Source organism: Thamnophis sirtalis, unplaced genomic scaffold (assembly GCF_051295495.1).
Source record: "Thamnophis sirtalis isolate CommonGarterSnake01/CBP01778 unplaced genomic scaffold, rThaSir2_p1.2 scaffold_1, whole genome shotgun sequence".
Taxonomy (NCBI): domain Eukaryota; kingdom Metazoa; phylum Chordata; class Lepidosauria; order Squamata; family Natricidae; genus Thamnophis; species Thamnophis sirtalis.
Genome location: NW_028261381.1, coordinates 68,226,046 through 68,242,659, shown reverse-complemented (window position 1 = coordinate 68,242,659; position 16,614 = coordinate 68,226,046).

The following is a 16,614-nucleotide window of genomic DNA, read 5'->3' as shown; positions in this document are numbered from 1 at the left end:
CTACTGAGGCTTGACTTCCGGAGGCCAAACCCCCACCGTAGGGAGGAGGAACCGACCAGGTGGTTCCACCCCAGGCGACTTATGGTCCCTTCGAGGTTCCAGACGGAGCTTGGGGTTATTCCTGATACTCTCGCCCACAGTTCGGCGGAGACTCTGGCTGCTGCCTGGTACTCGGCGGCATCGGAGTCTCTTGACCGGATTGCGCCACTATGGCCCCTCCGGGTCAGCGGATCCCGGAGACTTCCTTGGTTCACCGAGGAGCTCCGGGAGAAGAAGCGCCGGAGGAGACGCCTAGAGCACTTGTGGAGGTCCGATAAGTCCGAGTCGAACTGAGCAATGTTGACAACTTGCACCAAGGATTACATCAGGGCATTGAGGGCTGCCAAAAGAACACATATCGCCACCTTGGTTGCGTCCGCTGAGTCTCGCCCAGCCGCCCTGTTTAGGATCACCCGCTCCCTCCTAAATAGGAGGGACATGGCAGACCCCCTACAGGGTAAGGCTGAGGACTACGCCCAGTTCTTAGCGGACAAAGTTGCTCGGTTTCGGTCGGACTTGGACTCCACCGCTGCAGATCCAGCCGGGACACAAGAGGATTACTTGGCAAACCATCTCTGGGTTGAGTTTCAGGATGTTGCCTCTGGGGATGTGGACAAGGCCATTCGAGCTGTGAGTGCCTCCACCTGTATTTTGGACCCGTGTCCCTCCTGGCTGGTTGCCAACAGCAGTGAGGTGACACGTGGCTGGATCCAGGCAGTCGTAACCGCCTCCCTTCAGGAGGGGCACTTCCCCACCGCACTTAAAACGGCGGTGGTGAGACCCCCTCCTGAAGAAACCATCCTTGGATCCAGCCATTTTAAATAATTATCATCCTGTCTCCAACCTCCCCTTTGTTGGGAAGGTTGTTGAGAAGGTGGTGGCTTTCCAGCTTCAACGGGCCTTGGAGGAAGCTAGTTACCTGGACCCCTTCCAGTCCGGCTTCAGACCCGGTTACAGCACAGAAACCGCTTTGGTCGCATTGACCGATGATCTCTGGAGGGCCAGAGATGGAGGCCATGCGTCCATCCTGGTTCTCCTTGACCTCTCGGCGGCTTTCGATACCATCGACCATGGTATCCTTCTGCGACGACTGCGGGAGGTGGGGGTGGGAGGCACTGTTTTGCAGTGGTTCTCCTCCTACCTCTTGGACAGGTCGCAGTCGGTGTTGGTCGGGGGGCAGAGATTGTCCCTGAGGCCCCTAAAATATGGGGTGCCGCAGGGTTCGGTCTTATCCCCCCTACTATTTAACATATACATGAAACCGCTGGGCGAGATCATTCGGAGGCACGGGATAAAATACCATCAATATGCGGACGATACGCAATTGTATCTGTCCGCCCCTTGCCAACTCAATGAAGCGGTGGACATGATGAACCGGGGTCTTGAGGCCGTTAAGAACTGGATGAGTGCTAACAAACTGGTACTCAACCCGGACAAGACCGAGTGGCTGTTGTGTTTCCCTCCCAACAATTTGGCCAATGTTCCATCTATCAGGCTGGGGGGTCAAATTTTATACCCCTCAGATAGGGTTCATAACTTAGGAGTCCTCCTGGACCCACAGCTGACTCTCGACCATCATTTGTCGGCTGTGACCAGGGGGGCATTTGCCCAGGTTCGCCTGGTCCGCCAGTTACGACCCTACCTGAACCGGGAGGCTCTCGCAACAGTCACTTGAGCCCTTGTGATCTCTAGGCTGGAATACTGCAATGTGCTCTACATGGGGCTGCCCTTGAGGTGCATCTGGCGACTGCAGTTAGTTCAGAATGCGGCCGCGCGAGTGATAGTGGGCGCACCGCGGTTCGCCCACATAACACCCATCCTCCACGAGCTGCACTGGCTACCTGTTGATCTCCGGGTGCGCTTCAGGGTGTTGTTGACCACCTTTAAAGCCCTTCATGGTAGTGGATCTGAGTACTTGAGAGACCGCCTTCTGCCGATTACCTCCCTCCGACCGATAAGATCGCACAGACTGGGCCTCCTCCGAATCCCATCCGCCAGTCAATGCCGACTGGCGATTACACGGAGGAGAGCCTTTTCTGTTGCAGCTCCGACCCTGTGGAACGACCTCCCCGTCGAGATACGCACCCTCACCACCGTCCAGGCCTTCCGCACAGCCCTCAAGACCTGGCTATCCCAACAGGCCTGGGGATAAGCTCCTAATTTGCCCCACCCGAGTGTTGAGTGTTGAATGCAAGTTGTGTTTTTATTATTTTACTTTGTTCACATACTGTTTATTTTTGAATTGCACCCCCTTCCTAATGATTGTAAGCCGCCCTGAGTCCCCTCAGGGAAAAGGGCAGCCTATAAATCCTAATAAACTAAACTAAAACTAAACTAAACTGGGAGATGTTCCCAAAATGCCCCATGTTGCAGGAAGAGCTTTTATGAACAGATAGGAACCCATCCACAATGAACATTAATGTTTGCATTAGGCCATTAAGAATGTAACAAGTTGAAGCTGAGAATAAAAAGGAACGGAATGGATTCTAGTTGTACTTCTATTAGCCTGCTGCATTCTTGAACAATGGTTCAGTCCTGAGCATGAAAGCTTCTTTCTCAGACATTTCTTAAGTGGAATCTCTTTCACCTCTAATAGAGTTTAGACTCTTCAAAGCCTGCTACCAAATGTCTATGGAGATTCTCAGTCATCCAGGTCATAGTTATCTCAAAGGTGCTTTTTTTTGCCAAAGACAACTGGACTGTTCTGCCTCAAGGAAAAAATAGTCCACTGCCTTTTTTTGGGGGGGGAAGCCCCCTTGAAATCTGCTGCCAAATATTCCATTCACAGGAGGAATAATTAGGGAATTTCCCTCACTTCTGGGCATCCAATAGAAAAAAAAGAATCTTCCACCTCTAATTGTGAATTTTTGTAATTTTTCCTTATTATTAAAGAAAAACTGCATACAAACCAGAGGTGGGTTGCTTCTGGTTCGGCCCAGTTTGGCCAAACCGGTAGTGGTGATTTAGCCTAGGTTGCAGAACCGGCAGTGACCCAGGCTGGCCACACCCCTGAACCAGTTCCCCGGTCTCTTCTGCTGTTGCTGGCATGTTTTTGCACATGCGCAGAACAATTTATAGTCAACTCTGCATGCACGAGCAACACGTGGCGGGCGGACGCGCAAGCAAAGCGCGCATGAAACAAACCAGTACCAACTGGTACAGGAACCCACCCTTGATACAAACATATGGGTAACATATCCATAATACATGGGTAAATGGGCACTTTAAACAGCACTAAACTATTGTGAGACAACACTTTTGGGGAGCTCCTACATACAATGAACTCTTACAAGTAACGGCATTCTAGTTAGGTTTGGCAAGAGTCTCATGAAATTGTCTAGTTGCTTCTGCTTTGATGGGTCATGATGTCTTCAGTTTATTTTTCTCCTCTTCATCCATTCCTGCCTTTCCAGAATTGGAGTCCTTTGTGTGATCACCTTGCTGGTAAAACTTGATTTGTTTCTATGTGCTCCATATTGGCTGAGCTGTGACATGATGCTCTGGAATTCATCACATAAAGTCTTTGGCTCATGAGTAGCCTTCCTGCCATCAGAGGGCTGCCCTGCCCTGCAAGTTATTATCCATTTCTTCTTTCTACCCCACCCCTCTTCTGCTTCACCGATTCTGACATCGGGATCCTATACAGTATATGCTCCTGAGCTCTCTGCATCCTAACCACAGGTAGCTTCTTTTATCCCTTCTCCAACTACTTGACCTGTAGATCTGAGAATTATTAAATTATAATCTGGAGCCAGCAGCCCTAGCAAGAGTTAGCATAATTCTTTCTAAAAAACTTGGTCTTCTATTTCCCTAATATCTCTATTGCCTGCATCCTGCTGTTTAGTTTAACAAGTTCAATCCTTCTTTCCTTTTTTGCTTTACTGTCACCACTTACAATCTCAATGGAAATGGAAATATAACACTGAATCTTCCAACTCAAAAACACTTCCAGTGCTCCAAAAGGTGAATTGTGTTTTCTCATTTCAAGTATTGGGAAATGAAAAATCCTGTACCGAAAGCTTTCATGTTCTGTACGAATTGTCTGCCCTGATAAAAACAGATTGTGGGTATTTCTATGTGATAACCTAAATTCTACCTAAAAGCTAGAAGACCCACTGTATCCCATCCTCTGTAATGAAAATCCTGATTTGTGTTTGGAAACCCATTAAGAGCTTTTGGAAAGCTTATCACTCAGAGACACCTTATCCATTCGTCCTTCTTTGCCTGTTGCTTCTTTTCAGGAATCAGTTTTTCTGCAACATGACTTAACAACAACACTAATGCTGAAGAGGAGAAGGGAAACCCTAAAGAAAAAGATGAAATGAAATCTAAAGACAGGATCAATGGGAATGAGTGAAAAACCTCTCACTGATTTTGATGAGTTTCAATGCAGCTTCCTAAAGAGACAGACGTGCAGGAGGCTGTCACGAAGGCCACAGGCAGCCATTGAAACAATGTCACTTGGGATACTAGGAGATGATCTAAAGGCAAAGAGAATGGAGGTGAGGCTCTTTTATTCTCCCCTCACTAGCATGCTATGCTAATGTTCTCTTTTTATCTTGCCCCTTGGTCTTCAGTTAAACATTCTTTTCCCAGAAGAAATGGTGGTCACTAGTGTTTTTGGCACCACCTGGCTGATTATGAGGCAAGTATGGAGATGGCAGTGTGGGGAGGAAATCTTTATCCCTGCCCCATTAAAAATACATTGGATCTATAAGTGATCCAAGTACAGAGTAAACCCAGCCTTTCCCGCCTCCCTTCTCTGTGTAGGCCTTACCTGCTGCTATTTGAAATCAGGGCCAGTGCAGGGAGGATGCAAATTCCAAGTGAAAAACAGAGGGTGGGAACTTTGGGCAATCTGATTTTCTTCCCCCACAAGAGATGTGATGATGGGAATATTTTTCCAGTATTTGCTAAACTGCACCTTTTTCACCTACCCCCAAATATTCTATCATCACCTTTCAGACCATAATGAGAGTATAAGGAAGAATGTTGCAAAAGGCAGTTATAGGATAGGTTTTTAGGTATTAAGCATCTCCCCTCTCCCAAGAAAAAGATGTTGTGCAGTATATGTTGATGTGGAAAAGACAGATCCTCCCTTCTTAGGCATATGTCCTAAAAGAAAACCACTCAGATTTCACAACTGTGATGGTGTGAGAGCTATGTCACATATGCTGGATAGGAGTTTGTTTCTTTTATAAATATTTTATCAATCTAAGAATGCATTGAGATTTTTCATATTCTGTGTGGGGTTTTTCTTAACCCTTAGTAGAAAATACTATTATTGGGAGAAACATTTTGTGAAACAAAGAAAACCTACTCTTTGCTATTTCTTTTATGGAATTATTTTATCTATGTCTTATATTTGTATACTGACTTTCCTTCAGAAGTTAACTGTGGTACATAATATCTTCCTCCTCTAATTTTACCCCAAAACAAATGTATAAGAGAATTAAAATGGGAGTTGGGACTTACCCAACTGAATTTCCATAACTGAAAACAGATCTGGATCTCTCAATTGAATGGTAACCACTACACCATATTGGCCATCCATTAAACTTCTTCTAAACTATGGACATGCTATTATATCCAGCATAATGTTTAAAGCTCTAGCTGTTAGTAGTCCAACCAGAGCAACTTTTCTTAGAGCATATTGCTGTGTCTTGATCTTGTCAAATGCAGACATCTTCCATCAGACACACTTCTGCTCTGGCTACCATCTCTTCCTTCTGGCAGGGCTCATGTGGTCAGCTTCAACAGTTTGAGAGGAATTTTCCTCCTTCTGTTGAGAAAGCAGGGATCAGGGATGTGATTGGTAGAGTAAAATTTCCAATCCATCTTCAGCATCTGGGGTGAGTCCCACTCTTACTCACCACTGTTAATAAGAGGATTCTAAATCTGTCTCTTGGGGGGGGGTTGAGGAGGGGTAGGTGGGAGGATTTGCTTCAGAGACTGACTTTTATAGCTGAAAGAGAAGGAAAGCAGTCAGTGGGGGGGAGACTCATGACATGGGAAGCAGCTGCTGTTTGAGTCACGGATAGAGAAGGTTTCCTTTCTGACAGGCAGCCAATAGGTAGGCTTGTCAAAGTCAGGCTGCAAAAATCTACATGACTATTACATGATAGACAAAAGACACAGAAAAATAAAATATTTTGCTACAGTTCAATGGTTCTCTATATTTTTGCATTACCACTAAAGTAGTTTAGCTGCTGCTAGATTTATATCCCACGTTTAAATTGTACAACTCAAGATATATGTAATGCTCCCACAACTATGTGGGATGGGGAGGAGTGAGAGATAATGACTGGCCCCAAATCACCCATTTGCTTCATGCCAAAAGGAGGACAAGAACTTAAGTTTCTCTACTATTAGCCCAATACCTAACCTAAAAGACCAAATTGTCTTTTATCTATATCAATACCCAAATCTATATTCTTGGCTATCCTGTTCCCTACATTGACATCACATTGTAGAACAGGGGTGTCAAACTTGCATCATCATATGACGTATCATGACTCCCCCACTTTGCTAAACCGGGCATGGGCATGGGCAGCGCATGATGCATCCAGCCCAAGGGCCATGAGTTTGACACCCTTGCTGTAGAATATAAGCTCTTCAGGATTTGGCAGACCCATCATTCTGAGGAAGAACAAGACTGCTGATAATCTACCTATGGAGAAGATCAGAACTCTCCATTGCAGTCATGGCTGTTCACCTATGCATAGTATAGGGCTAACAATATTTAAGCATTCAAGTCCTAAACCCCTTCAAATGTCCCAGCAACTTTAAATGATGTGCAAATATTAAATCAATAGAAATAAATACAAAAGACTAACAAAAAGCTGATTGTAGTATATGCATGTGTATCTCCAGGAAGGAAAAACAAAGTGCGAAGGAATAAAATCCCAGTATCAGTATGGGATCAAAAATCACCTTGCCCAGAGCCTGCTGAAACATTTTAAAGGTTTCCCTAAATGACACAACAATTGAAACTGTGTGGATTTTTCAGGACAAACTATCCCACATGTTGAGGTGGCCGCGGAATGTGGAGAATCCCAGTGGATGAAGTCTTCAGACCTCAGTACTTTAAAGTCCTATTGTCAACACTGACTGGCATGATAGTTTTTGAATCTGATTTTGATGGAATAGGAAATCTGAATTACAAAAAACACATCCAAGAAGTGTAAATTCGGTTTTGTTCCTTTAACTGCTTCAGGTTTCTGATCCATATGTAAAGTTTTACTAGATGCAGTTGTAACTCCTACCATTCAGGACATAAAAGATTATTTGGTTAGTAATCTCTCTCTTTCTATTTCTCTCCCTCTCTCTCTCTCTCCCTCCCTCTCCCTCTCCCTCTCCCTCTCCCTCTCCCTCTCCCTCTCCCTCTCCCTCTCTCTCTCTCTCTCTCTCTCTCTCTCTCTCTCTCTCTCTCTCTCTCTCGGTGATCAACTAGAGCAGGATTGTCAAACTGGTGGCCTGTGCGTGGATGTGTCATGCACAGAACATGCCCACCGCAGCTCCACAAATAGTAAAAACATCACAAAACATCATGTGACAGCAACGTGTTGAGTTTGACACCCATGAACTAGAGGATTTGTTTACTTGTAGCTTATTCAATCAATCAAATCAAAACAAGCGTCTAGATTATGGTTTAACAGAGTGTGCAACCCACTGCATGCACAAAGGGTGTGTAACATTGTATATATATGCACTTCTTCTACATCTCTGGCATGTGAGAAAACAGATAAGGGTATGTGAGAAGGTGTGCTCTATCAGATCTGTCACATGGAGATGAAGATCACTCTTCTGTTTATTTATTTCCACTTGTTGTCCCATCTTTTTTATCATTATAAGAGTATCTCTAAGTTGATTTGTGCCTCACGCCTCAAAAAATCATTTCCCCCCTTTGCAAGTTTCAAATATAGGCAGATTTCAAATATGCCAGTAATGACATCCTTAATCTTGTGGTCAACAAATAAAGGCTTGGCTCTACCCGCACAATAATCACTTTGATTATCTCTGAGTCACTTGAAGAACATTGCCCTTTCAGTGGTCTAAAGCATTATCCTGGCATCACCGAGCCATCATTGAAGTGATATAGAGCCTGTTTTCATGACTGTTAGTTTGGCACAACAATGGTTGGATGTCTCTACTGTGTAAGTTGCTGCTGAGGAAATGAACTAAGGCAAAATTGCTGCTCCAGATAGTTAAGCAGATGATTAAGGTCCACGCAGAGATTTGAGGTACATATGGGAAAGATCTATTTTTGCCCTCAGACATTTTACAAAGAGACACTTGCTTCTTATCCAACTTACAGAATGATCTAGGAAGGGTGAAATTGAGCTCTAATGTTTTCAGGTTAAGCCCCTTGAGGGGGAAAAAGTGTCTAATTATAATCCCAAACAGCAACCCTGGTTGCTGGGAGGGTCATCTTGCATTCTCTGAAAAGATTAGAAGACCAGGGAACAAACAGCCAGAGGTGCAGGTGACTGCAGACACTGCAGTGGGAAAGCAGGGATGCTTTTGAAGATGAGTAGTCCTTTGGGAGAAACTGATTGCCTGGGAGAAGGCTTATTTCATTTTTTAATGTAAAATATTTATAGCCTCCCCACTATCCAGACGTTCTTGTGGCGGGTAATAACCATTAAAAACACACTGCAATAAGCTTCCCAGGGCTTTGCTCTCTCTTTGTTTTTCTTCCCTCCCACCCTGGCCTCATCTTCATTCTGTTTAGTCCCTCCTCTGTGCAGCTACTCCTTCTTCTCACCCATTTGGGGTTTTCTATAGATTCTGTTACAAGAAGTGAGGGAAGCGTATGTTAATTATTCCTCTCTGTCTCTCTGCCTGAGAGTGTTTTGTGCGCAAGAGGAAGAATGGTTGGTGTATGCAGTTGGGGATCAACATTATCAGTGGGGTCTCATTTTACAGGCAATTGATTTTAATTGGTAGTTATAAATCAGTTCATTTCTTTCCCTCCTGAATTTGGTCTTGTTTTTCATTGTGTTACAAGAGCCAGTTTGATGTAGTGGTTAAGGTGCTGGCCTAGAAACCAGGAGACTGTGAGTTCTAGCCCCTAGGCATGAAAGAGAGCTGGGTGACTTTGGGCCAGTCACTTTCTCTCAGCCCAACCTACCTCATGGGGTTGTTGTTGTTGTGGGAAAAAGAAGACAAGCATTATATACTGTATGCTTGCTGCCATAAATTACTTGTAAAGTAATCAAGGCGGGATAAAAATCTAATCAATAAAATAAACCAAGCTACAATTGACAAGGTAGGGTAGATTGTTTTGAACACAGGATGATCATGTTCCTTTCAGGAAAATGCAGTTATAAAAAGGCAATTCCTAATTTACAGGCACTGCTGTTTTGGGCTCTCCTTGTTCTGACAGAAGTGTTTCATATGGCTGAATATCATTTTTATATTTTCCTTGACAAGCTCGTGTTTCAAAAAAAAAAGACTGATCAAAGCTCAGAAAGCCTTTGGTGCAAACTGAGCCTCTGGCTTGCTGTTGAAGCGTCTTGTCAGCCAGGGGGTTCCCGACAACTTGTTTGCAAACGTGTGGCCTGAGACAGACTTGCAGATCCATTTGGTCCGGCAATCAGCAGCTTTTGAGTAAGAATGGATTATTAAAATTCCCAGAAGTGTCTGTTTCCCATTATTGCTCAACTGCGGAGTCATTACCATTTAATAAGCACTAATCTCCCTGTTACTAGCTCTCTCTCTCTGCTCAGTAGGCACTCAGCCATCCCTAAAGTTATGCCCTTTTCTTTTTGTCCCTCCCAAACCTTTTGGGAACAAACCCAACACACTGCTTTGGCTCAGGGCCAGAGCAAAAATAAGCCATCCTATCTCATCTCGGGAGAGAGTGAGCAGGCTGCTCTAGCAGTCTTTGGTCTCCTTCTGCTGGGAAGCATATGTGCTGCCTACCAGGTTGGAAGAGCAGACTCTGAAGTTCATATTGCTCCTCCATAGGAAAACAATTTCATTCAGTTGCTAGAGGCGACTGCAATTTTTTAAGAAACAGAAGGGGAAAATATTTAATGCAGGAAGAGTCATCGTATCAACCACGCTTAATATACTCTACATTTATAGGACATTTAATACATTTGTAGTAAATCAAATTTGCCTTCCTTGGTCCAGCTGGTGGATCATGGCTCCTTGGCACACCACTGAAAAATCAAAGACAGTGGGTGATGAAATTTACTACCAGTCAGCATCTATCATTCTTTCCAGAGATAAAATTATGCTGATTTTGAAAGTCTTGAATGTATATAGTCCTCTAAGACACTCACTGTACAACTGTGGTGTAGCATATTAGCATCCCAGCATGGGTAATGGCCACAGCTCTGTTCTCTCTTTCTTGTGTTTGCTATATTTGGAAGGGAAATATTTAAATAAATCTTAGGGTAAGCCTGTATATCTGATGGCTCCCTAAATTCAACACAGTTTACTAGCTTCATCAGAGCTTACAGAGCTTCTGGTTTTGGCTGCCTAGCTTTGATTGCAGACATAGAAGGTGGATATTGGCAAGCACCTGGTGGCACTCTATATACCCATAGGGCTGGAAGGATCCAGATCTACCATTTGGTAGGAATGAGTCTCTGTGTCTATGGGGGCGCATTGCATTGGAAGTAGCCCAAGTTATTAATATTTCTCATGCTTCACTTGGGCCAGGATGCTGTGGATTCAGTTCTAACATATCAGGTGGGGATGAAGGGCTCTGGATTTGAAAAAGCTAAATCAGAGCTTTCATTCAATCTGCTTAGTTCGCAAGCCAAGGTAACACACATACACCAAGTTGCAGTGAACCATTTATTAACAAGGTAGCATTGAATTACGACAGGCGAAAGAGAGAGGCCATCTGATGGCTATTTGTAAGACCGCTATCAGGCAGCCAGCCAATCCACTGCTACGTTTAGCGCGCCTGTCCCCTGGCACGCTGGAACCAATCAGCAAAACCCGACTCAGCCCAGGTCGGCAGTCCGAGGACTTAACACTCCCTCCTCCCAGATCGTGCAAGCGTAGTCAGACAGATGGGCGGGCCGACGGTGGATCCGCTCCAACCTGCACAGTGCGGAGGACGATACTGAAGGTGGAGAAGGAGTATCACAGGTCTCCGGCAATGAACTCGATGTGCAAAGAATTCCCCCGGAAGACTCTGCCCCTGGAACAGGATGACCCCCTTCAGGTACGGGAGCCGGCGTGGGCAAGTTGGGCTGTGAAGGTGGCGAGGCTGGAGATAGTGAAGAACGTGGCCAGTAGGCGGCGTCAGAGGCCAGGTCGCTGTCCTCTCGGAACTGGAAATCGAGAAGGTCTTCAGAACCCCGCCGCCATAATTGATTTACATGCCAACGCCATTGCCTGCCATCGTCAAGGGATACCCTGTAAGAACAGGGCCCAGTGACAGCAGTTACCCGAAATTGTCTGCACTGCATTCTTTTTCATGGGTGAATCAATGTTTACTTTAAGCACAGCATTAGTAGACTTTGACACTATCTTTCTGCCTTTCAATCATAATACAATCATAGTCATGTTCACTGGCTCACTTGTCTTGAAGATTTTACATTATGGATTATGTTTGTCCAGTAGGCAGCTGCTTTTGCTCCAGTTTGACTAATTTCTCTTATAGTTCTTGGTGTATTTCCCTTCTTTCTCTTCTTGTATTTTGTGCCTTTCTTCCATGACCTACTAAAAATGGATAATTTTTATTTGTAAAGCACTCTGCCTAAAAAAAGGCTATTGGTTATATTCCAGACTTATGTCAAACTCAATGTGGCCATTATTTAATCCAGTGACTACTTTTTAAAAAGACCTGGCTTCTGTGAAATGAAAACACAGGACCCAAAGCTAATAAACAAAAAGCTGGCTGGGGAATTGTGGGAGTTGAAGTCCACCAAGGCTTAAAGTTGCCAAAGTTGGAGACCCCTGCTCCAGAGAATAGTAGGAGGCAGAATGGGACAACTTAGTGCAGCCAACTCACCACAGCCAACTTGCCATTGACAACTCACCATAGCCAACTTGGCATGGCCAACTCATCAAGGGCAAATTGTGTGTGGGGGGGAGACAACTCACTGTGGCCAGCTCAGCCTGGGATAACTTTCTGCAAAACAATTTAACAATTCAATTTAAGTATTAAAATAATTTTACAAATATTTTAATTTTTGTCATTCACTTTTTATTTTGCATCCTTTCTTCTGCATCCTTTCTTTAAAGATTCTATTTCACCATTTCTTTGACATTAGTGTAACTCTTGTCCGCTGACAAATTGTCCTCTGGCAAGTTGGCCGTGGCAAGTTGTCCCACAGAAAGTTGGCTATGAGTTGGCCATGGTGAGTTGGCTGTGCCAAGTTGGCCACACTGAGTTGTCCTAGACCCAGTGAGAGGAGCTCTTACAGACAAAAGGATGCACAAAATTTTATACATTTCAGAAGGAACAGAAGATGATAAATAAAGGCATACAAATGCATAAGTAATCGATGATGGTGGCTCAGTGACTAAGACTTGTCAATCAGAAAGGTCGGCAGCTCGGCGGTTCAAATCCCTAGCACCACGTAACGGAGTAAGCTTGCGTTACTTGTCCCAACTTCTGCCAACCTAGCAGTTTGAATGCGCGTAAAAATGCAAGTAGAAAAAATAGGAACCATCTTTGGTGGGTTCCTTCGGCATTTAGTCATGCTGGCCACATGACCATGGAGATGTCTTCGGACAGTGCTGGCTCTTCGGCTTTGAAAAGGAGATGAGCACCGCCCCTAGAGTCAGGAATGACTAGCACATATACAGTATGTGAGGGGAACCTTCACGTTTACCTTTTAAGCATGCATATTAACAAATTTCAAGTTACTTCCACACTCTTTCTACTCTTAATAGCTTCAAGAATGAATTATTATTAATAAAAGAAACGTTAGTTTTCATAGACATTTTGGTGTCTACAAAAGCCAGACACTTTAAGTTTGCCTTTTCTATGTGCCAATTACCACACATTCCTTCTATGTTTCTATTTTGCTAATATGCTCCTAGCCCTTTAAGAATTTACTTTCCTTAAATTTCATGGAAGAAAAGTTATTCAGGGCTGATTATAAAACAATAATACCTTTGAAAGCTAGTCCTTACAATGAAAAGTAGGACAAAAGCTTGAATCCATTATTTTTAAACGTTCCTTGTGAATTTTGTAGCACTTTGCATAGTCAGCTCCTCAGTGCTGTGGCCATTTCAACGTCTTGAAAGTAATCATCAGGATTTCGCCACCATTTATATATTTGGTCCTATGGAAGATTGTGTGGAAACAGGCTTCTATCAGAAAATGGGATTTTTATTCATCTGGCTCTCTTGTTGGGGGAAAAAAAGCTGAATGTGGATGATGGGTGTTAGGAAAGCTCCCCGCTGGGAGAGTTCAGAGAAGCGTTGTGAGAGTGTTGTTGGAGAACACACAAATCAGCATACAGAGACACTGCAGTTTAAGTAGGCTTTTAGTTTTGTGGAAATAGAGGTGTCAGAGTCCATCAAACAGTCCAAGTCATACATGGATCAGACAGTCAGTCATCAACGTCTTTCAGTTAAGGGATAATCCAAATAACATAGTCCAGTTCAGAACACAAAGATTGCTAGCAGTTGCAAAACTTACAATAGATCACGGCACTCAGATCAGATCAGCCCAACATCTAACGAAACAGAGAGCTAACAGAGGCTCCCTCTTATGGCCGATTGAGGAAACAGCAACCAATCACATTTTACAGTATGATTTAAAGAAACAGGTATAGCATTGTTACATGATTTATATATTGCCAAACCAACTGTTAGATTATATTCCTAACAATGGGGTTTGTAATTCAACCTTCGTAGGAGTAGCCAAGTTTGTTGTAGCAAGGGGTGAGACAATGATGGTTGGGAGAGATTTGAATGTGGACCATTTAGTGCATATAAAAAGTGCATATAGACAAAGAGTTTCCAGGAGAAATGATGAAAGAAAGATAGTGTAGGAGATGATCGGCTGGAGCCTAAAGGCAGGGTCAAATGTGTCATCAGTTTAGAGTCGCTATGTTCTCAAAGAGACCCAGGTCCAGCCCCCTCTGTGAATTCTGTTGACTCTTATCTAGCATCAATTTTTCTTGACCATTAGTAGATCAGATTCTTGTTTATAAGTAGCATGTAATAAACTTGAAGTGCTTTGAACTCAATTCCTATTCCTGCTTACATGCACCTGACAGGTAGTGTATAATGTGCATATAAAGGAAGTGTTACAGTAGTTACAAATAATGTAGTCAAATAGAACAAGGGACAGTTAAGATCAAAATATGAAGAGAAAATGCAGAATGATTTTGATGGAAATTTTAGAAAGCAAAATATTTTGGAAGTCGGGGAACGGGTTTAAACAAGGAACATCCTACGTAATGAATGAAGTTAAAAATAAAAGTGACAAATGTATTTGGGACACAATTGAAGGGAGGGAATGTCAGAAGGAATATGTTAGAAATTTGTTTCGAAAAGATAGCACTATGTCAGAGAGTGGAATCAGAACAAATGTTCTTAATGTTCAAGAAAAAACAACTGGTGAAAAAGAAGTTATAAATTTTATGACACTATTGATAAATTGTATAGATGAATGTGTGGAGGGTATAACTAGAGAACAGTTAAAATGTGAATGCGCATTGCTTATATGACTTATTTCATGTTTGTGCAAAGACTGTATCTGTGCCTGATGATTGGCAGAATGAGTGTTATTTTCTTAAATATAAGGAAAAGTAGCAATATGAATGTACCAAGTGCAGGGGGATTAATCTGATCAACATGCATGGAAAAGGATTTGGTAGAATTCTGGCTGAAAGGTTACAAGCAGTTAAAATGAGTAAAATCTGGGAAGCATAGAAAAGCTTTATGCTAGTCTAAGTGTGTGCATAGACCGGATTCTAGCTGTTCTGCAAATCATTAAGAAATGTATGTGACTGTGAGAAAGAAATGCATGTTTGTTGATTGAAGGGTATGCTAGGATACGTAAATGGAATATATTGTGAATTATGAATTATGGAATATATTGTGCAAAAGTAAAGTTGAAGCTCAGTTGCTGAATGTGATAAGAATGGTATATGATGAAAGCAAAGCATGCATGAAAATTAATGAAGAGCTCAGCAAGTGATCCAACACTGCAAAGTGATTAAGCCAAACAGTGGGTTGTATCCTTGGTTGTTAAATATAATAGGTACAGTACAGTATATCATAATCTATTTATAGATAAATGTATAGAGAATGCTTTTGGTGACATTAGAGATGGGCTGGTTGGAATATATAAATATGTATGCATTTTTGTATACAGATGAGTAATGTTCTTAGCCGAGAACATGAATGATTTACACAGCACAAGTAAGATAGACAGCATGATACAAAGAATTATGGATTTGAAAATTAATGTAACAAATAAAAAAAACCCTGTGATTGACAAGGAAAACAAAATGAACAATTCTAAGTTACAAATAAATAGCAAAAAGTAGTTCAAATAAATTAATATTGTTGTCTCCCATGATAGAAAGTCTACAGAAAACGGGAGAATGGATAGAGAGATATTAAGATGTGCTAATCCTGGTGGAAAAGTAGAAGGGAGCATGTGATCTTTTGCAAGAAATAAAAGAAGGAAAACCTCCTGAGTATAATAGTGTGCTAAGTTCCCCCCTCCCTTAGTTATGGGAGGTTAGAATTGCTTTTATCAGGGAAAACAGAAGTAAGTTGAACTTAGTGGAAATGGGGTAAGTGCGAAGTGCGAAGAGGATAAAGAATGAATGCATGCTGAATGAATGTGGATGTAATGCAGTAGAAGGATGTTGAGGTCATATAGGAGAGAGATTAACTCACAAAACAAATATATGAATTAAAAATCAATGGATTGAGGGGAAGGGGAAGTCTGAGAATGGTTGAGTGAAGATGATGAATTACTCAAGAAGAGAAAAGTGAGAAGTTTAAAGAACAAAAAGACATGTTGGGAAGCAGCCAATGGATATGGTAGAAGCAAGGATGATCTGCACAGAACAGCATGTAAATATGTACTGCTACATAAGAAGTAGGGATTTCTTCATCCCTGCAATTGATGGCTTTGTTCATAGATTGTTCTTCCCTGTGTTTCTATACACACACACACACACAAACACACACACACACACACACACACACACACACACACACACACACACATATATATATATATATATATATATATATATATATATATATATGGTTCCACCACAAAAGCGCGTAGGACAAAATCGCGCTCGACAAAAGCGCGCTGTGACGTCATCACAGCGCGACGAAAAAGTTCGAAAAATGTAAAAATAAAGCGAAAACCTTACCCTAAGCCCCCCAAACCTAACCCTAAACCTAACCATAAACCTAACTCTTAACCTAACCCTAAACCTAACCCTAACCCTAACCGTTAAAGTAACGAAAAACCTAACGCTAACCCTTAACCTAACCCTAACGCTAACGCTAACGCTCTAAAGCTAACCCTAACCCTTAACCTAACCCTAACCCTAACCCTAAACCTAACCCTTACCTTTATGTGAATCGGCTTGCTTTAATTTAATTTTTATTAAT